We start from the raw sequence: 21,924 nt of genomic DNA, 5'->3' as shown, positions 1-21,924 counted from the left end.
AACCGCCTTTGGCAACTCATAAAAAGAAATCCACCCCTTTTCAGCAATCATCGGCAACAACTCACCATCCCTCCCCGATGGTAAGAATCCCGTCTCCTTCAAAATCGGCTTAGCCAGAAGCCTAGTATACTCCTCCTCAGCAGTCCTATCAAACAAACGAGGTCTCGTAGCAGTACCCTCGAAGAATCAGCAGTATGCACAGTGTTGCTGCTATCAATAGTCCGGGATCTCTTGGGTGCCATTGAAACTGAGAAAAAGTTTTAAGAGTTGTGTTTTTGAATAAGGGAGAGAGTTTTAAGGTTGAAAGTATATGGGAGAGTATATGGAGGAGTTGTATGTATATATAGGGTAGGGATTAGGGTTAGAATTTGATTAGGAGTGGGGTTTGAGGGAAAAAATGTGTGTTAATGGGAAAAGAATTCGTGGGTTGTGGGTTTGTGTTTTTATTTTTGGTTTTCCTGATTTTTTTGGATTTTTATAAGGCTAAAAAAATTTCAGACATTCGGGGGCTGAGCGGCCGCTCAGCAAAGCTGTGCGGGAAAAAAAATTTCTTGCCTTTTTTTCTAATTTTTTTGTGTTTTTGGAAAGGTTACTAACTCCTAAGGGTTCCTACAATAACAAATCTTGGGTTGCCTCCCAAGGGGCGCTTCTTTTACGTCATTAGCTTGACGTAGAGTACCTTGCTCAAGTTGACAATAAAACGGCACTAATCACTTCCCGGTTTGCCATGTCCCCATAGTAATGCTTCAAACGCTGATCATTAACCTTGAATGCTTGGCCCGAATCAGTCTCAAAAATCTCCACCGCTCCATGTGGAAACACAGTTTTGACAATAAAAGGTCCAGACCACCTTGATTTCAACTTTCCAGGAAAAATTCGGAGATGAGAGTTGAATAAAAGAACTTGTTGCCCCGGCACAAATGATTTAGGATATAGCTTCCTGTCGTGCCACCTTTTGACTTTTTCCTTGTACATTTTGTGGTTCTCGTAAGCTTGGAGTCGAAATTCGTCAAGTTCATTTAACTGAAGCATTCGCTTCTTCCCAGCTGCATCTAGATCAAGGTTCAACTTCTTCAGTGCCCAATAAGCCTTATGCTCAAGCTTCGTAGGTAAATGACATCCCTTACCATAAACAAGTTGAAACGGGGACATCCCAAGTGGAGTCTTGTATGCTATTCTATAACCCCAAACAGCTTCATCGAGCTTTAAAGACCAATCCTTCCTTGACGGACAAACAACTTTCTCTAAAATTTGCTTGATCTCTTTATTAGACACTTCCACTTGACCATTCGTTTACGGATGATAGGCAGTAGCAACACGATGATTCACATTGTAGCGCTGCATCATAGAAGTGAACTTACGGTTGCAGAAATGCGACCCCTCATCACTTATGATTACTCGTGGCATTCCAAACCTTGTGAAAATCTGCTTATGAAGAAAATTCAACACTACCTTTGCATCATTCATCGGTAGAGGCTTGACTTCTACCCATTTTGAGACATAATCGACTGCCAGCAAGATGTACTGATTATTACAGGATGAGACGAATGGTCCCATGAAATCGATTCCCGAAACATCAAAGACCTCGACTTCAAGCATCACATTTAACGGCATTTCATCCTTCCTCGTAAGATTCCCCACTCTTTGGCAACGATCACACCTTAAAACAAACTGATGAGCATCCTTAAACAAAGTAGGCCAGAAAAAACCTGCTTGCAGAATACGAGTTGCTGTCTTTTCACCACCATAATGTCCACCATAAACTGTGGAATGGCAGTCTCGTAATATCCCCTCCGTCTCACAGAATGGGATACATCTCCTGATGATCTGGTCAGCTCCTTGTCTAAACAAATATGTTTCATCCCACATGTACCACTTCACCTCATGCAAAAACTTCTTCTTTTGAGTTGTATTCATATTAGGAGGCATTATATTGCTGACAAGATAGTTCACAATATCTGCGAACCATGGCTCTTCCTCCTGAACTGCGAACAACTGCTCATCCGGAAAAGATTCGTTGATCAATGTCTTATCATGTGAAGTAGAATCGGGATTCTTCAATCTAGAGAGATGGCCAGCTACTTGATTCTCAGTACCTTTTTGATCCTTGATCTCTAACTCAAATTCCTGTAGCAAGAGCACCCAACGAATAAGTCTAGGCTTCGAATCCTTCTTGGAAACCAAATAGCGAATAACAGCATGATCAGTGAACACTATCACCTTTGTCCCAAGCAGATAAGATCAAAAAATTTTGAAACCAAAGACTATAGCCAAGAGCTCCTTCTCAGTAGTGGTGTAGTTGATTTGAGCTCCATTTAGAGTCTTACTAGCATAGTAGACCACATGAAAAAGATTATTCTTGCGCTGCCCAAGAACTGCTCCCACCACATAATCACTCGTATCACACATCATCTCAAAAGGCTCTGTCCAATCAGGTGCTGTAATAACTGGTGCAATTATCAAACTCTTCTTGAGAGTCTCGAATGCCGCCAAACATTCATCATCAAATTTGAAAGGCACATCCTTCTCGATCAAGTTGCACAACGGCTTAGATATCTTCGAGAAGTCCTTGATGAAACGCCGATAAAAACCCGCATGACCAAGAAAACTACGGATTCCATTCACAGAGATAGGTGGTGGAAGATTTTAAATGACTCCCACCTTGGCTTTGTCCACCTCGAGACCCTTGCTAGAGACTTTATGCCCAAGAATGATGCCTTCACGCACCATAAAGTGACATTTTTCCTAATTTAGCACCAAATTAGTTTCCACACACCTTTTGAGCACCGCACGAAGATTATTTAAACATTCATCGTTCGAATGTCCAAAGACGGAGAAGTCGTCCATGAACACTTCGACATTATTTCCAATAATATCAGAGAATATAGCCATCATACATCTCTGAAAAGTGGCAGATGCGCCACATAAGCCAAACAAAACTCTGCTAAAAGCAAACGTGCCAAATGGACAAGTGAAGGTAGTCTTTTCTTGATCCTCTGGTGCAATGCAAATATGATTATACCCCGAATAGCCATCCAGAAGACAATAATACTCATGACCGGCCAACCTGTCAAGCATCTGATCAATAAATGGAAAAGGGAAGTGATCCTTTCTCGTGTCCTTGTTCAACTTTCTATAATCCATGCATACCCTCCATCCTGTGACTGTTCGAGTGGGGATGATCTCGTTCTTCTCATTTTCTACCACAGTTATACCTCATTTCTTCGGTACACATTGCACGGGGCTGACCAAAGAACTGTCAGAAATAGGATATATGATTCCTGCATCTAGCCACTTCAGAATTTCTTTTTTCACCACTTCTTTCATGATAGGATTAAGTCGTCGCTGTTGCTCAACAGTTGGCTTACTACCTTCCTCTAGCAGATGCATGCAGTACGAAGGGATGATCCCTTTGATATCTGCTATAGTCCATCCGATAGCCGATTTGAATTCTCTTAAGATCCTCAAGAGCTTGTCCTACTCACTACCTAAAAGGTCAGATGCAATAATAACTGATAAAGTAGATGCATCACCTAAAAAGGCATACCTCAAGTGTTCAGGCAATGGTTTAAGCTCCAAAGTAGGTGCTTCCTCAATAGATTGTTTGAGCTTTCCTTCAGCATTCTTGAGATCAGAAGTACCAAGAGATTCAAATGGCATGTCTAGTTTTCGCCTCCAAGGAGAAGCATTTAGATATTGTAGTTTCTCATTGCCATCCTCATCATCACTGTCAAACTCCCCCACTAAGGCTTTCTCTAATGCGTCAGACATTAGCATATGATCGAGTTCTGAAGTTACCGCAGAATCAATCAAATCCACCTTTATGCACTCCTCGTCTTCTGTAGGGAATTTCATCACTTTGAATACATTGAATGTCACATCCTGATCCTGCACCCTCATAGTAAGTTCACCTTTCTGCACATCTATCAAGGTACGGCCTGTAACCAAGAAAGGTCTTCCCAAGATTATGGGGATCTTCTTAACTTCCTCGAAATCCAAAATGACAAAGTCTGCAGGGAAGAAGAGCTTATCCATCTTTACTAACACGTCTTCTAATATGCCTCGTGGATATGTAATAGAACGATCAGCCAATTGTAGAGACATGTAGGTGGGTTTTGGATCAGGAAAATTCAACTTTTTGAAGATAGACAACGGCATCAGATTGATGCTTGCTCCCAAATCGCACAAGCATTTGTCAAAAGACAACTTGCCAATGGTGCAAGGAATGGTGAAGCTACCTGGATCTTTAAGCTTTGGAGGTAATTTTTGTTGCAGCACAGCACTATACTCTTCCGTCAGAGCAATGGTCTCAAGGTCATCCAGTTTCACCTTCCTTGAAAAAATACTCTTCATGAATTTCGCATAACTAGACATTTGCTCCAGAGCCTCATCGAAAGGTAGGTTGATGTGAAGTTTCTTGAACACCTCCAGAAACTTACCGAACTGCTTATCCAGCTTTTGTTGTTGCAATCTCTTGGGGAAAGGTGGTGGAGGATAGAGATGTTTCTCCCCTGTATTACCCTCAGGAAGAGTGTGCTCAACAGTAGTCTTCCTTGGTTCCGCCACTTTCTCCTTTTGCTTCTCTTCTTCATCACCAACTTCAGCTTCTCCGTCTTTCACTTTTTCAGCATCGGCAACTTTTCCAGACCTTAAGGTAATAGCCTTGACTATCACTGGGAAGTGTGCCAGGTTGACAATTGAGCACTCCATTGGCTATTTGATTGATTTGATTTTCCAAGGTCTTGATAGAAACAGCCTGACTTTTGCACAACAGCTTGAGTTCCTCGAAATCAGGACTAGAAGGTGGAGCAGCACCTCCTTATTGAGGGTATGATTGCCTTTGAGCATAATGCTGTGGTTGTTGGAATCCAGGTGGATTAAACTGTTTACTTATGCCTTGCTGATATGGTTGCTGAATAGCATTCCGATTATTGCTCCAGCTGAAATTGGGATAATTTCTGTTGTTAGGATGATAGGCAACTGGCACAGGCTGCTGCGGTCTCTGATAATTGTTCACATACTGAACAGATTCATTAACAAGAGAGCAATGATTCATAGCATGCGAACTTGCACAAAGCTCACAAACCATAGCTATCTAATTGACTCCATAGGTGGCTAAAGAATCGACTTTCAAAGACAGCGCTTGGAGCTGCGCTGCAATAGCTGTAGCTACATCAACTTCCATAATACCTGCTACCTTCCCAGACATCATCCTTTGAGTTGGGTTTTGATGCTCATTTGCAGCCATAGTTTCAATAAGATTATAAGCCTCAGTATAGCTTTTGGCCCACAAGGCGCCTCCAGCTGCTGCATCGAGCATGGGCCGAGATTGGACCCCCAAACTATTATAGAAACTAGTGATCACCATCCAGTCAGGCATACCATGATGTGGACACTTTCTCAACATCTCCTTGTAGCACTCCCAAGCTTCGCACATAGATTCTGTTGGTTGCTGCGCAAATTGAGTAAGAGCACTTCTCATAGCTGCAGTCTTTGCCATTGGATAGAACTTTACCAAAAACTTTTGCGTAAGTTCTTTCCAAGTAGTGATGGACCCAGCTGGTTCAGAATGTAACCAGTCCTTAGCTTTATCCCTCAGAGAAAATGGGAAAAGCCTCAGCTTGATAGCCTCATCAGTCACACCATTATATTTGAAAGTACTACAGATCTCGACAAAATTCCTGATGTGCATGTTGGGGTCTTCAGTCGCAGCACCTCCGAAAGAAACAGAATTCTGCACCATCTGAATAGTGCCGGCTTGATTTCAAAAGTGTTAGCCTGAATATCCGGATGAAGGATGCTTGACTGAATGTCATCAATTTTAGGCCAAGAAAAGTCCATAAGAGCTGGATCTGCCGGAACTATACGATCACCCATGATTACTAGTTTTTTCAGCTCACTCTCTTTATCCGAATCTTCAAAATCTATCTTCTCCGGAATATTAAGAATTGAGTCTGTCTCCTCAGCCGTATCTAAAGTCCTCTTGCGAGTACGAGAACGTGTTTGCATAAACGCTCGATAAAGTACCTGAAACACAACCGGAAACACTAAGTAACACGTCTTAATCAATGAGTCCTAACTACCACTGATGGTAAGTACATAAACTAAACAAATACGCCGAGTCCCCGACAGCGGCGCCAAAAACTTGTTAGGGCGGAAAACACACGCTAATAATACACACAAGTATACGCGTTCACAAGTAATATAGAATGCTTTCTAGTTCGTTCCCACAGAGACTCAGACTAATTATGTTCAATTAACACTTACTCACCAATGTATGATTACTTCTCAACGTCAAGACAATAACACATAGATTTGATTAACTAAGTATTAACTATAATTAACTACGAGAATTAAACACTTAATTGACACTTGAATAGCAATATTAAACACACATGAGATCATAACTTCATTACTACTTCCTTCAATAGTTATTGTTATTATCCTTAGCATGTAACGGTGATGATATTAATCGAACAACATGAAACTGATAAAAGCCAACTTTCATTGTACTAATACCATTCTACCAAACATCCACAATTAAGATGGAAGTTGAATAGTCATCAATTATGTTGAAACCCTATATGTCTATAGAATTTGACAACATAACGATTAAGCTCAAGTTATTCCTTATGATTACACAGGGCAAGTAAAACGGTTAGAGTTACCCATTAATCATGCATACACATACATGAACCTATGCTAGCATGGCAAGTTCTAAATCTCAAGATCCACCGTTGCTTCACAAGAGATTAACCCCCTATCTTATATGTTCGCGACGCACATAAGACGAATAAGCACAACCAATACTAAATATCATACAATCATCACACACTAAGGTACTAAACAACAATCTAAAGAATTCCATAATAAATCCGTTACGACCCCATGATCACGATTAGCCCATGATTGAACTCATCGTCACCATGGGTTCATATGAAAACATGATAATAACACACGAGAATAACTAATAAAAATACTTATTAAAACCAGAGTACGTCACAAGAGTAATAAGGCTCAAAGTAAAGAAAACTAGCATCCACTAATACAACGAATAAAAGAATCACAACAAAACTATGCTTCCTCTTCTTCTTTACGATGTGCTAAAACGGTCTTCTTCCTTATCTCCTTGCTCCTCGATTGATACCACGATTCAACACACGTGAAACGTCTCTGAAAACTACTTATATAGGAGCCCCACAAGTCCCAGCTATCTCAGAAGTTGGAAGTTCAACATGAATAGAACTCTAAAAATCAGGATTTTAATTCACGACCCTGAGCGGCCGCCCAGCAATCCTGAGCGGGCGCCCAGCTTCCTGAGCGGCCGCCCAGCCAGGCTGAGCGGGTGCCCAACACCTTACTGGAAAATTTATTATTTTTCTCCTGTTTTCTGCTGCGTTTTGCTCCTAACTTCCCACTTGCAATGCTAAGCACATACTTAGGCCTATTCCTGATGAAATCTCTCCACAAATGCAAGTAATACCCTGAAATGCACAAACACTAGAAAAATGCATCAAATACACAAAATACTTGATTTCAAGACATCAATTCAAGCCATTATAAGACATTCTAAGTGGTATAAAATGCCACTTATCAGGCCGCGCTGAAAGTATATAAATGCAGCGCGCCCGCGCTGGTCAAACGCGCGCTCGCGCCATATCGGAGGACATCTCTCTTGCATGGGCTGCTATATATATTCAAATAAAGGACGTTTTTAAGAGATACGGACATACCAGAGCACAAGGAGAACCGTAAAAAGACCGTGTTAGCACGATTCAACAAAGACAAAGAAGATCTTGTTTTTACTTGTGAATTTTTGTTCTAAGTTGTAACTTGGATGCTAGTTTTCTTATTCGTGAACCTTGCTCTTATTTCGTACTTGGTTTTCTTATTTATTCAGTATAAAGACTATGTTTATTATTCCATGCTTTCATCGGATCCCATGTTAATGATGAGTCTGATTATGGGCTAATCATTATCGTGGGGTTCTAGCGGATTTATTGATGGATTTCTTTGATTAATTTATTTCGATGCCTTAGTGTGGGTGATTATATGGTAACCTAGTATTGGTTGTGCTTATTCATCTTATGAGAGTCACGAACTTATAAGATAGCGTGTTAATCTTTAATGAAGCGACAATGAATTTAAGGATTTAGAACTTGCCATGCTAGCATATGTTCATGTGTTATTGTTATGCATGATTCGTAGGTAATTTTAACAATCTTACTTGCCCTGTGTAATCATGATAGATAACTTGTGCGTTAAGCCTTTATGTTGTCAAATTCTATAGACATGTAGGGTCTCAATATAATTGGTGTCTATTCAGCTTCTATCTCTTTTGTAGATTTCTGGTAGTATGTTATTCGTGCAACGAAAGTTGGCGTTTAGCAGTTTCGTGTTATCCGATTAGTGTCATCACCATTGCATGCTAAGGTTAAGAACAATAAGGCTATTGAATGAAGTATTTAATTAAGTTAGAATCCCATGTTTGTCTCATATAATATACAACTCTCTTTACTCTCTTAGTTATAATTGTTAGTTTAATTCGTAGTTACAGTAAACCCCCATTTGTTATCGTCTTAGCATTGGATAATAACCATATCATCGGTACATAAGTGCATAAATTACATAGTTAACCAAAGCCAGTCTCTATGGTAACGAACTAGAAACAATTATATATTACTTGTGAACGCGTATACTTATGTGAATTATTAGCGCGTGTTTAGCCCTAACACCTCCAAGTTTAAACATTTTGCTGATCAAATTGCAAGGTTTGATTTCACTTCTGTGGAAAAAAAGATGTCAAAAATCTGAGACAATCCTCCATTGCTCTTTATGAACTGGTCCAACAAAAAATCACCAATTCCAATTACACAAAGATCAAGCTAGACCAGCTTTACCAAACCAGATATGAGCCTTCTGCATTGCTTATGGATGGTATCAAACAGGCTGTGGAAGCAACTTTTGAGTCTTCAATATCTAAAAGCTCTCAGCCACCTGTCTCAACATCTACAAACTTCGAAATCCAATCTCTTCAACAACAAGTCTCAAACTTGCAATCTTCTAATGACTCACTCACAACACAAGTGCATGCTCTCACCTCATTGGTGCAGAGTCAACAGACAGTTATACAAACCCTGGTAGACTCCCACAAGCACTTAGAAATGCAAAATGTTATGGCTTTGGGAGCTATAATGGGAAAGCTCAACATATCTTTGTTTGCACTTCCAGAAGCTGTAAGGCTTGAAATTCCTACTCCCCTTCTCATGCCTGCCAACAAGACTAAGGGGGAGATAGAGGCTAGGCTATCAAGATCAAGATCATCCACTCAAAATGTCCAAGCTGTTGAAAAGAGCAAAATTCAAGAAGTGGATATTTGAATGGAGAGGCTCATTGGGGCAGCTGAAGGACCAAGGTTGAGCAGGGAATTTGATGAATTGCTCAAGGATCTCAGAGCTTCTCTTAATAACAATTTCTTCACCTAAAAAAAGGCCTTGGACATGATAATAAATTCTATAAGGGTGGTCTTGGTGACTAATGATAGTTTTCAGGAGAAAAGAGTTATGATCAACATAAATGACTCTGGGGTAGACAGGTGTATGCAGGTGTCCCTTAACTATCTTATCTCTAGAAGGGCATCTGAGTTGGACATCCTGATAAACAAAGTCAGAAGAGTGATTTCTGAAGACACTCTCTTACTATCTGAACTGAAAAATGCCCAAGTGGCTGCTTTTCCTGAAACATATCTATATCCAAGCAAGGGAGTAGCATACATATGTCCTACCACCAAACATTGTAAACAGTTCCAGATTCCCAAGCAATGTGTCATGACCAACAAAAAGCTAATCATGATTCGGGAGACTGAATTGAAGGTCAAACAAAAAAAGACTGTTTAAGATGAAGAGATGATTAAGTTATTGGGGAGATACTTGAGAAATTCGAAAGCCAACTTGCCTAAAACTGAAATTAATAAGGATAACTTGGATGATGATAAGCAGAAGAAAGATCATCAAAAACCTTCTGGCTCAAATCCAAGTCAATCCTCTAAGGCAGCTGGAAGCAAGGATAAGAAGAAGGAGGATGACAAGAAGAGAGATGAAAGGAGGAAAAAGAAAGAGGACAATTCATGACCACAACAACAAACCATAAAAATCCAAACAAATCAAGCTCAACCTTCAAAGCCAACAAACTCAATCATCAAACCACCACAAACCTCTAAGCCTAAATTCCTATACAAAAAATTTGCTAACACCTTTCTAAAAATACCAATCACCTCAAGCCAAACATTTTTCAAGAAAATAAAAAACCTACCTCATGTCAAGCCTTCACTCAAAATTCACTACAAGTATGTTGGGAGGAAACCTAAACCTAATGTAACAAGTATGTTCACATTATGTATTGTAATTATTAAGTCTGTAAAAATGTTCAAGAGCAGACTGGAGTCTTTTTCTGTAAACAGTATCAAGCCTAAGAATTCTATCTGGAAGAAGATCAAGAAGATCATACCTCAGAAGAATTGTGAAGAAGTTCGGAGTTGAATAAATCTGTTTTGGGAAAAATATTCTAAGTCAAGTTCTCTACAAGTCACAGATTAAGTATTATAGAGAAGTCATTCGAGAACTCCAGAATGACTTATCGACAAGTCAGGAAAAGCTACTAGAGAACTCAGAGATATCGACAAGTCAAAGTGAAGACATGAAGATGTTAGATCTCGACAAGCCAAATTCTCTTATAGAGAACTCGGAGCCTTCGATAAGTCAAAACATCTATAGAGTGATTAGAGATCTCGATAAGCCAATATACTTATCGAGATGTCAAATTCCCTATATACAAAACTGGAGATCTCGAGGTAAAACTCAAAGTACAAAATGCAGACAAGTTCAATATCTAAGATTATCAAGCAACAAACAATCTAATCAGTTGGATTAATAAGTCTACAAAAGCAGCTCGAAGAGTACAAGATCAAGGGCCAAGATTAACTGGAAAAGTAAAGTCACAGGCGTGCAAGATTAGAAAAGATACACTAAGCCAGAAATAGAAAGATTTGATCATCCAAATATAGGGTTTAGTACATGCTAATGCATGTGTGTAATAACCAGTGTTTACTGTTCTATAAAGTAAACACTGGATGCTTTGTTTAGCTGTAACAATTATGATCATAAATTTTGTATCCTCTCAAGAAATAAGCTAAGATCTTTATTAACAAAGAGCCTAGAAATTTTGTAACAAGACATTCTTAATTTTAATATAAAATTAAATGAGTTTTGAAAGATCTGTGTTCATTATTGTCGAATGTTTAATTTCATTAGTAACATATTTCTCTACAAGATTTAATTTACTTTATTCACCAACATAAACAAATCAAGAAAAGCAGAAAAACACAAAAACACATTCACCCCTTATGTGTAATTCATTACCTAACAATGGTCGAATGTACGACCGAAGGACCTCGTACCTAAGGAACAACTCATTCAGACCCCTGCAAAATGGAAGCTCTTTGGGGATGATTACGTAGCCGGGAAAAAGTATGGGGCAGCTTTGATTCTCTCTAGTCCCGATGGATTTGAAATATGCCAAGCCATTCGGTTAAAATTTCCCCTCATCAACAAAGAAGTAGAATATGAAGCTCTCTTAGATGGGAAGGAACTGGCCCGAAACTTTGAAGTGAAATATCTAAGGGCATTTAGCGACTCCATGCTGGTGGTCAAGCACTTCTAAGGGGAATATGAACAAAAGGATCCCCGTACGAAGGCCTATGATGCTAAGGTAAAAGACACTTTTAATTCACTTAAAACTTTTGAACTAAATGAGATAGGAAGAGATAACAACAATCGGGAAGATGTCCTATCCAGACTAGCTTCGGCTGAGACACAGAGCTTAACTAGTTCTATCTATCTCATTGAAGCCAAGACCTTCAATCGAGAAAAAAGTCTTCTTTGAAATACACCAAGATGCCTATTGGATGACCCCCATTATGAATTTTCTAGAAAAAGAAATCATCCCCATGAACTGAAGGGAAGCTCTAAAAAGTAAGTATAGGGAAACAAGCTATACTATTATCAGTGGAAGGATGTATCGTCGCTCGACCTCTCATCCCCCTAAGGTGCTTGAATCTCGAAGAGCCCAAACAAGCTTTAGAGATAGTGCACGAAAGGATTTGTGGAGAACATCTGGCCGGTCGGTCTCTAGCCTTTAAAATCCTTTGATAAGGGTTCTTTTGGTCGATTTTGTGAGCCGATGCAAGAGAATATGCTAAGAAGTACAAACAATGTCAATCATTCGACATAGTTCCGAAGCAGCCTCTAAAAGAAATGGCTTCGGTTCTCAGTCGCATACCTTTCACAATATGGGCCATACACATCATCAGAATTCTACCTACTAGCACAAGACAAGAAAAATATTGCATTATTGCCTTAAATTACATGACAAAGTGGGTCGAATCCAAAACCCCTTTCCGTTATAACTGAAGAAGCGGCTAAAAAATTCTTCCTGGAACAAGTTATGCTGAGGTTCGGGATCCCGAAGGTGTGTGTTTTGGATAATGGAACGCAAATTGTGAGGAATAAATTCAGAATTTCTTTGTAACACTTTGAGGTCCAATAGAGGTTTAGTTCGGTTGCTCATCAATAAGGCAACAGCGTGATTGAAGAAGCCAACAAGATACTTTTTCAGGGAATTAAGAAAAGATTGGGTGAAGCCAAAGGAAGATGCGCCAAAGACTTACCCTGAGTCTTATGGGCCTACCAAACAATGCCCAGATCTTCCACTGGGGAAACTCCCTTAAGATTGGCATATAGAACAGATACCCTGGTACTCGTCGAAGTGGGCCTAGATTCTTATCAAACAAAAGTCTATAACATGGAAGTCAATAACTTTTGATTAAGGGCGAACATAGATTTACTAGAAGAAGAGAGAGAAGCTGCCCACCAAAAAATATAAAGTACCTACTGCAGGATGCCCAACACTATGGTTTGGATATTAAGAAAAGGTCATTCGGGATTAGTGACTTCGTCCTACAGAAGTTAGATGCATCTATGCCAACAAGACAAGGAAAGCTCAACCAAACCTGGAAGGGCCTTACAAAGTAACAGAGGTCGTTCATCCCGGGACTTATAAGTTGGAATGACTGGCTGGAAAAACCATCAAGAATACTTGGCATGCTAGTCGCCTTCGGAATTTTATCCGTAAGAAAAATTTCTTATATTTTCCCATTTGTACTTCATTTTAAATTCTAAAAAATATGAACTGTGTAATGACCAAATGATCAATGAATATACACTTCCTTCAAACCATTTACATACTTAAAATTATAACAAATTCAGCGGGCGAACAATTATTATCTAGGGGTGATCCTAAAGAAGATAAACCCGTCTACTGTATTTTATTACTCACACAAAGGGGCGAAGGAACATTACTAAGGGCAATCCTATAAAATATAATGCCCTTCCCCATAATGTTTTATCCTACTTTGAGAGCTCTAGGAATAAACAAAGCACGAATAAAGAATGTCTAAGGGCCATATTAAAAAGTCATTCCCTTTCGTCCTTCCTCTAAGTACACATTCTTATGGAAGGAAGAAGAAGTTCTTGTCTAAGGAAAATCCCAAAGAAGACAAGCCCCTCATCCTCAATCTGAAATTTTACACTTAGAAATTTTTACAAGTACCCCCTTTTATCGAAGGAGCGAAGAAGGTATCGTCTAAGGGCAATCCCGAAGAAGACAAGCCATTTCTCTCCAATGTTAGATTTTACACTTGAAATTTTTCCAAGTATAGTTTTTGAATGACAGAATAAAAGAGACCTCGTCTAAGAGCGATCCCGGAGAAGACGAGCCCATTGTCCCTTCACTAAAAAAAACTATAAAAACTTGCTTCAGTCTTAATGGCCCAAGGTTCCCCTTCAGGTTAACAACTTAACCCTTTAATAGTCGGGACCTAGGTGAATGTTACATAGAAATGCTAAGACAAAAGTAAGGCCAAAGATGTGGTAAAATAACATAAAACTGCTAAGACAAAAATAAAGACAGAGATGTAGTAAAACTATGAAAAATTGTTAAGAAACAAATATTGGCGAAAATACAATGCAAAATCAAAGCATGACTGAAGCAAAAATGCTGACGAAAGAAAGGTGCAAGGAAAAGTACAACTAAATAAATTTCGCCCGAAGGAAATTAAAGTACAAAGCCCGAAGGAAAGTGAAGTATGAAGCCCGAACGCAAGAGTATCAATTACAAAAAAAATAAAGATTATAAGTCTAAATCTAGGATTGGGGGTCTCCATAAGAAATTTCCTCGTCTTCGCCAAAAGAGACCACAGGAGCTTCCATGTCCGCCTAACCAATGGGGTCCTCCAAGATGTCGTCCATCAACTGCTTATAGTCCCAACAAAGGCCATGAGCCTTCTCCAAGACATAATTAGTGCCGAAACGGGAACAACGCTCCTCCTTATGGTCCGACTGCTTCTTCATCTTCTGAAGTTCCTTTTGATGAATGTTTCGGTGGCTGATCCGCCTGTTCGCCTTTGCTAGGTCCCCCTCCAGCCGCTGCCTTCCATTCCGTAGTATGGTGGCCTGGACGATTAAGTTGTCTTTCAACAATTGTTCTCTTTTGAACTCTTTCTCAGTCGTAGTGACCCTTTGCTCCAGCTCCTGAACTTGCGTCATACGTCCCTGCATGTCTCGGACCTTATCTGCAACAGCAGCAGCCCAAGGAGTAGCCTGCCCAAAAAATATAAACAAGGAAAGAGTCAATAAATCTGAATGATGTAAAATAAATAAGAGAGACTACAAGTATATAAAACTTACAAGGGAGAAGAACGACATCAGCTCCGTAGAGGCTTCGACCGGAGTCGCCGCAGCATAGAGCGAATGATCGAGGGAAATTGGAGCCCATGACAAAGATCTGAATCCACCTCCTTCACAGCGTGCATAGCCGGATAGACCGTATGATGTGACTTTAGGACGACCCAATTAGGAACAGAGGTCTGAATGACCCCTTCCCGGCTACAGAACCTCTTACTTGGAGCCCCTTCGCCAACGAACTCCAGGTAATCCCCTTGGATATCTTCCAAAGCCGGCGGGGCCTACTGAAGTGGGAATTCCTCTCAGCCTCTTCCTCCCCATCAGCCGTCGAGGGGTCCAAAACGACCTTCTTCTTGACCTCCTCGACCTTTTCCCCCTCCTCAGCGGCTCTCTTCTCAGCCGCATTGGCCTTCTTCCTTTCAATCAAGGCCTCCCAGGAAGACACTGCAACGAAAGATAAAATAAAGATTATTGCAAACTAATATAGCACAAGATAAAAGGACAGAATAAGGAAGGAAAAACGGTTATAAAACAAGATATAAATGAAAAAGGATAAAGAAAAGAGGCTATTACCCCCACCCCACAAACTTAGCAACCAATCCTTATCCCGAAACTCTTCGGAGCCAAGCTTTTCCAACTTAGTATCCACTAAGGCAGCATACAAATCCTTCTCCTTGTCGCTCAGATTCGGCATGATCAGGAGCGTTGAAGGATTGACCTCACGCCACACGGAGAACACGGTCAGCTTCGGCCTATTGATGAAGCACCAGTGGGTGTGAGTGGTCTTTTTGCTGAAGTTCATGGTCGTCCAGTCCACTCCGCCAGCCTGACGAGCGATGTTGTATAAGTTCGGGCTCTTAGGGTTCTTTCAGAAGTCATAGTGGAACCCAAAGAGCCTGGTCAGTGGTTGAACACCGGCCTGAAGCACCAGTTGTGGAAACAATTGATATGGATATACCCGTTTGGGTTCATCTATCCCAACACGATCCCCATCTGGCCGAAGAGCCGTTTTAGAATCTTCAGCAATGGTATTCTGAAGCCACACTTGAATACCGCTTCGGAAATATGAAGGGCACATCGTTGTAACCCTTTGGCACAACAGGATTATCATAAATCCGCTTATGGTCCTTTGCGGAGTACAACCAAAAGTAGCCCCGAGGGGCAGAGTAATCAGAGTACATCTGTCCCACTCTTTCTTTGGACAATTCTGAGTGATTTTTGGCCGCGGGGTACGCCCCCAATGAACCGAAGAGGCTCATCCCTGTATGTTCGGGTCGGGAGGTAGAAGTCCCGCAAGAATGTTCACTCGTTCCATGTCCCTGTATTCAAAAATAAAGAGACTATTTAGTCCATATACTCGGATAAGCGACAAAGAAAAAATTAAAAGGATAAGAAAAAACCGAGTACATGTCCTGAGAACCAAATGAACTTCTCTTAAAAGAAAAGAAAAATGTCTGGAGTCGGCTCCCGAAGGATGTTCTACAAACAAGGTCTCCGAACGAAGTTCTTGCCCCAAAATACTTCGCATGCCATATTTAAACTCAACAATTTATAGAAAACCGAAGATATTGGGCTGGGTCCTGAAGAATGTTCTACAGCCAAAAACCCCCTGAAGAAAGTTCTTGACCAAAAACATATTGCATGCCCTCTTTAAACTCAGTGACACCCCAAAAAAGAAAATGTACCCAGAAAACCACTAACTACTAACGTTGAAGACTGAGAACTATATACCTACAAATAACACCCGAAACGAAAAAATGAAAATAAGGCATGCAGTACAGAAAAGTTACTTCAATGAAAGAAACCAAAAAAATAACTTACTAATTTCAAGATTTTGCTCTACTTAGATGGTATAATTTGGAAATGTGGAGTTAACACTGCCCGTCTTGAAGAAACTCGAGATGTTTTTGGTAGTGGTGATCTCTGGTGATGCTTGAATGTAAAAAATAAACCAAGTGACTGTGAAGTATATATATAGGCACCCAAAAACCCGAACATTTAAGTGCCAAAAAACCGTCCCTAGGGCATTTTAAAATCGACGGCCCAGATCAAAATAGTTGGAATTCAACGCCTGAGATGGTACTCTGAAATGAAGTGATGGACAGTTGTCCCCTTTGTTATGCTCCAACGATGTTGCCACATGGTCGGGCAAATCGAAGGATCTCCATTGGGTGTTTCCCAAGATGAGCCAGAAGTAATATGTATCGACCGACCGATGGACCGGACGAAAGATAGGGACATGTTAGCTACAGGCCCAATAAGGCCCACCAGATGGATAAACTGTTGGGCTAATGGTCCAATACACTCAAGGACCGAAGGCCCACTTCGATAAATCCATTCAACAAGGGATCAAAACGGCTCCCCCTTTTTCGCTTCCAATGTTCGTCCGTTTTTTACGCATAACGGAATAATGTTTATCGCGGGTTTGGGTATAAATATCCCGTGAAATGTAAGGAACAAACAATTCAACACACACATTCTCAAATTTTCTCTACTTTCTTGTATTCATAAAACCCATTCTACATTCAGATTACTTATTCTCACATAGGAGGTGAAGCGGGGGGACAATCCATCATATTCTCTTCCTTTTCAAGTCAAAGCCAAAGGATATTCTTGACTGGCTGAAGGTTGTTCTTCAAGCCGAAGGGACCTGAGCGTAACACATGTGAATCAGAATATGGTTTAAGTATCATTTCAGGATAAAGCCAAGTAGTTCGTCACATATTTTTATATTTACCATTCTTTTTTTACCAGGAAATATCGATTTCATGCATGGTGGTCCTCCATATGATTTAACCGTCTAGGTAACTCCTAAAATTCTTTAGAAGACCCGAAAATATTAGGGACTTCTTATTTGTACGCTCCCTTTGTTTTATTTTAACTGTCCCTTAACTTTTATGCACACATCTCAAGATGCATTGATCGTATATTAAAAATTATCATTTTAATTTTAAAACTCTTTTTGTAAATAAAAATTTAATTTATATAATTTTATTCAGAAAAAAATTTAAAAATGGTTATTTTAGATATACGATTAAAGCACTTAGAAATGAGTGTTGAAAACTCAATAGACTATTAAAAAGAAACGGAGGGAGTATAGCTAAATGTGCCAGGAAGATATATATTGGGTCGTCTTGTTGAGATGAACTATAGCTTCTCGTCTTCATTTTACACCTTAATTTTTTTATTTGACAAGTTACTGAAAAAGAGAGAGGGTGTCTTGCAAGAGTTAAATATTTAAGCTCTTACATGTTAAATAAGCATTCCACAAGTGCAGATAACTGGAAAAGAGACAAGAAATGACTCTGACGGCTCCCTGACTAGTTCCAGTTCATGAGTGCATATTTAGCTTCTTCATTATTGATATGACTAGTGGATCCTTCTTCTCTTTCTCCCCATGAGTTTGTGTTATCAAATTCAGGTGTTTGAGATGAGATTCCATTTCCATGATTTTCCTGTTCAATAGTCTTCATTCATCATCTGTTGTGCATTGACATCAGCTTCTTCATCAGAATCACTGTTATTGTTGAGGTTTTTAAATGCAAGGGCTTCACCTTTATTATCATCAAGGCATTCCAAACATGGACACTTGTCATCATCAAAAGTCACATATGTGCTTTCCATGATTTTATTTTGATCAATTACATAGACCTTCTAGGCAGTTCTCTCCAATGAATATCCCACAAAAATTGCTTCAAAAACTTTTGAGCCAAAAATTACCCACAAATTCAGAGTTGTCTTTCAAAATGTAAGACTTGCTTCCAAACACATGATATGCTTTATAATAGGCTTTTTTTTAGATATGATTGAGTAAGGTGATTTTCCTTGAATCTTGTTAATGAGATATGTTGTGAGTGTAGCATGAAGTATTAATAGCTTCCTCCCAAAAACTAATTGGCATCTTGCAGCTTCTACTAATGTTCTGTTCTTTCTCTCAGCTACCCCATTTTGTTGAGGTGTTCCAGCAACAGAGAATTCTTGAACAATGCCTTTTTTTGCAGAATTCACTCAATGTTGCATTTCTGAATTCTATCCCATTATCACTTCTCAATCCCTTTACACAGTTTTGATCTTCAGCCTGTTTTTCTATCTTCTTTATGTGCTCAATTGTGATGTGTGGAGTTTCATCTTTAGAGTGCATAAATTCTACCCAAGTATAGCTTGAGAAATCATCCACCATCATAAGTGCATATTTGTTTCTTAAAATTGATAAGACATTTACTGGCCCAAACAAGTCCATGTGAATAAGTTGTAGTGATGCACATATGAAATTCACAGTTTTTAACTTGTGACTTGATCTTTTCATTTTTCCTTTCCGACAGGCTTCACAGACTTCAATTTGAGCAAACTCTAGTTTTGGCATGTGTCTCACTAACTCTTTGCTCTATGGATGCCTTAGTGTAGAAGCAATAAATTCCATCATCATTTGTTGAGTCCAAGTCTGCAACAAATAATTTTCCTTTCTTTTCTCCTTTTAGAGCAACTTTATTGGTTTTCTTGCTGATGAAGATACATTCTTCTTTGTCAAAAAGAACTTTAAAGCATTTGTCTACAAACTGGCTGATACTGAGAAGATTTTCTTCAAGACCAACTACCAATGCTACATTATCAATGACAATATTTCCAGAAATAATCTTGCCATATCCCACTGTGAATCTTTTGCCTTTGTCTCCAAAAATCAACAAAGGGCCAGCCTTCTCCTCAAATTATGATAGCAGGGCCTTATCACATGTCATATATTTGGAGCATCCACTATCTATGATCCATATGACCTTCTTCAATTTTCCCTGCACATAATGAGTTTAAGTGTGTTTAGAAACTCAAGCAGTGTTGGGTATTTTCTTCTTGTTAACTGATTTTGTAGAAGTAGAGAAAGTCTCAGAAAGAATATTCATAGATGTTTGTGCATTCTCCCTTGCAGCTGTAGATCCAATACTGACTTCTTTGAGATCTACTCTCAGTTTGTGGCAGCTTTTCATTACTTTTAGATTGCAGGGAATGCAGTCAAACTTATCACAAAATGAATAGGGATCATTTGCCTTGGCTTTATTATACTTTTAGGCTCCCTCAACTGGCTTGCCAACCATCTCTTTACAAAGATAAGTTAGGTGATTCACAGAGCCATACTTTTCACATTTCTTTCTTGGAGCATCTACAACATAAGAAAAATTATTGCTTTTATTTATCCAATCTTCCCATTTCTATTCTTCTTCTTCTTTCTTGCATCTTCAGTTCTTGTTTCCTTGACAGGTGTCTTGGAATCTTGGTTATCCATGAGCTTTATTTTAACTTCAGTAACATGAGAGCTTTCTTTATTTGTCTTTGCAGCATCTTCATCTGCTAGCTCATGTTTGATTATCAACTCATTTTCACTGAAGTTAATTTCTCCAGCCTTGAACAGAGGTGACTTAACTTTTTCAGTATCACTGGGATATCTTCACTAGCAATGCTTTTGTCTTTGTCATCTATAACTTTTTTTTTTGTTGTTCAAGGTCTCATAATCAAATCCAATAGCTATATTAGCACATGGTTTGTTTTTCTCATGATATAGTCCAACCAACTCAGATGCATTTTTGAAGGACTTCAATTTAACTTCATTATTCTCTAGCTTCTTCCTTAACACTGCTTCAATCTCAATTGCACAATTGAGCTTGTTCTTCAGATATGCATTTTCTTGTTTCACAGCTTCAAGCTCTACCATCAGCAACTCAGTTTCTTGTTTCTTATTTCTCATTTTCAAGCTTCTCATTTATCTTTGTCAGTCTGCTAACCTCTTCATTAGCAGCAACCATACTTGTATGAATGTGAAACATTTCTGTGCTCATCTTTTCAACAGTTTCCTTATATTGATTCACATTTAAATTAATGGTGGTAAAAGTTGGTACCTGTGTTTTTGATGAGGATGACTCTCCTTGCTCGAATGCCATAAATGCATAATTTCTGACTTCCTCATCTTCATCATTATCAGAATCATCCCAACTCTTTCCCTCTGTAATATAGGCTTTGCTTTGCTGTATCCTCAGAAGAGCTTCATACTTTGCTTCCAGTTCAAGATAATCTTTGTCTTTCTTTGCTTTCTTGGGTTTCCTGCATTTTGTAACAAAATGGCCTAGCTCATCACAATTATAGCACCTTATCTTTGATATGTCAATATATCCAGTTTTGTAGCCATTTTTGCTATCAGGTGTGTACTTCCCTTTTCCTTTCCAGCTGTTGTCTTTGTTGAATGCTTGTCCTTTTCCCTTGAAGAATCTTGGCTTCTTTACTCTAATATTAGAGAATTTTCTTGCCATATAGGCCATTGACTGATCTAGCTCATCAAGTTCATCCAGGATGTAGAACTCATCTTCTTCCAATTCTAGTATGACTTATTCTTGTGAATCATTGTTTCTTTGCTCACTAGTTGAGACACTTGGAGTTTGAAATCTTGGCTCATCATTAGAGGTCTGGCTTTCATTAACAATAAGAGCACTTAAACCATCTACAACATGCCCTTGTCCAGCTCTTAATGATTTCCTTTAAATCATTTCCAATTCATATGTTTTTAAGATTCCATATAAAAACTTCCAGAGTTAATTTGCTCAAGTTTCTCCCTTCTCTAATTGCTGAAATTTTCTGTTCCAAATGGTCATGGAGTGTGAGCAAAAACTTCAAGTTCATTTCTTCAGCTACATAATATTTATCATGCAGCTACAAGTCATTAATCAACTTGTTAAACCTTTCAAACACATCAGTAATACTTTCTTTTTGGTTAGCCATGAAACCCTCACACTGTGAAATCAATATCCTTCTTTGATTTGATCTCACTTCCTCTGTTCCTTCACAAAGTATCTCTATCATTTTCCAGATTTGCTTAGCAGTGTCACAGTTGACAATGTTATTATACATTACATTTTCAAGTGACTCTATTAAGATCAGTTGCAAGCCACTCTCTAGGGAGACTTTTTCTTTTTTAGGCTCAGTATATACTGAAGGATCTTTAAGAGCATCATGAACTGGAATGACCATGTCTCCATCTGTAGATTTCTTAACTCTTACCATAGGAGTGAAAGGCCCATTCTTGAAAATCTGGATGTATAGTGGATTGGCCATCCTGAAAAACAACAACATTTTCTTCTTCCATAGA

General features: G+C 39.2%; 1 non-coding gene across 1 annotated transcript; it reads left to right on the top strand.

The window, feature by feature from the left end:
• Window positions 1-5,378: 5,378 nt before the first annotated feature.
• Window positions 5,379-5,485, top strand: LOC141722620 (small nucleolar RNA R71). The gene has a single exon (XR_012575631.1). It is a non-coding gene; the product is annotated as a small nucleolar RNA R71 (small nucleolar RNA).
• Window positions 5,486-21,924: the final 16,439 nt, after the last annotated feature.

Source organism: Apium graveolens, chromosome 4, assembly GCF_009905375.1.
Source record: "Apium graveolens cultivar Ventura chromosome 4, ASM990537v1, whole genome shotgun sequence".
Taxonomy (NCBI): domain Eukaryota; kingdom Viridiplantae; phylum Streptophyta; class Magnoliopsida; order Apiales; family Apiaceae; genus Apium; species Apium graveolens.
Note: the sequence above shows the minus strand (reverse complement) of the source record. Positions and strands in the feature narration are given on the sequence as shown.